This window comes from Gopherus flavomarginatus, chromosome 9, assembly GCF_025201925.1.
Source record: "Gopherus flavomarginatus isolate rGopFla2 chromosome 9, rGopFla2.mat.asm, whole genome shotgun sequence".
In the NCBI taxonomy this organism is placed as follows: Eukaryota; Metazoa; Chordata; order Testudines; family Testudinidae; genus Gopherus; species Gopherus flavomarginatus.
In genome coordinates this window covers 36,730,385-36,731,641 of record NC_066625.1, presented here as the reverse complement: position 1 = coordinate 36,731,641, position 1,257 = coordinate 36,730,385, and positions in this window count along the sequence as shown.

Here is a 1,257-nt window from a genome sequence, read left to right as displayed (position 1 = left end):
ATCCCCACCCTGAGCACCAAACGGGAGCCCCTACACCCCCACTCACATTCCCACCTGCACCCCTCACACCAAATGGGAGCTGCCCAGGTGAGTGCCCCCACACCCAAACCTCCTGCCCCAACTCTGAGCCCCCTCTTTCATTCTAGCTCCTGGTCAGACCCTTCACCCCCAGCCCTGTGCTCAGTCCACTCCCACTCTCAGCTCAGTGCAGAGAGAGGAAGAGAATGGGCCAGAACCCGGGAGAAGGTAGGTACCCACTGTATGTGGGCAGGGGCGGGACCCCAGACCGGCACCGGGCTGAGCGGGTCCGGCAGCTGGGATCCCAGCTGGCAGGAGCAGGATGGAACCCCTGAGCGGCAGTGAGCTGAGCCACTGCTGGTCTGGGGTCCTGGCTGCTGGCCCTGCACAGCCCGCTGCTGGTCTGGGGTTCTGGCTGCAAGATCCTTCCCAGCTGGGGTCCCGGCCGCAGGCCCCACTCAGCCCACTGCCTGCCTAGGTGAACAGAACCCCAGACCAGCTGTGGGCTCAGTGGGCTAAGCGGGCCGGTGGCGTAAGATCAATATTTTAATTTAATTTTAAATTAAGCTTCTTAAACATTTTGAAAACCTTGTTTATTTTACAATACAACACTAGTTTAGTTATATAATATATAGACTTGTAGAGAGAGACCTTCAAAAAAATATTAAAAGTATGACCGGCACGCGAAACCTTAAAGTAGAGTGAATAAATGAAGGCTCGGCACACCACTTCTGAAAGGCTGCCGACCCCTGAAATACAGTAACTCCTCAGTGACCGTTGTAATTATGTTCCTGAAAAATGCGACTTTAAGTGAAACGATGCTAAGCGAATCCAATTTCCCCAGAAGAATTAATCTAAATGAGGGACTTAGGTTCCAGGGATATTTTTTTTACCAGACAAAAGACACACACACACACACACACACACACACACACACACACACACACACACACACACACACACACACACACACACACACACACTCTCTCTCTCTCTCTCTCTCTCTCTCTCTCTCTCAAACAAACAATTTAATACTGGTACACTGTGATGATGGTTGTGAAGCTTGGTTGAAGTGGAGGAGTCAGAGGGTGGGATATTTCCCTTACTGCTAAATGATGAACTAGCAATTGGCTGAGACCTCACGGGTTAACTCTCTCACTCTACAAGGCAGCAGGAATGGAGGGAGGAGGTACATGTGACAGAGAGAGATGAGCATTTCCCCTTTTAAGTACACTGCCT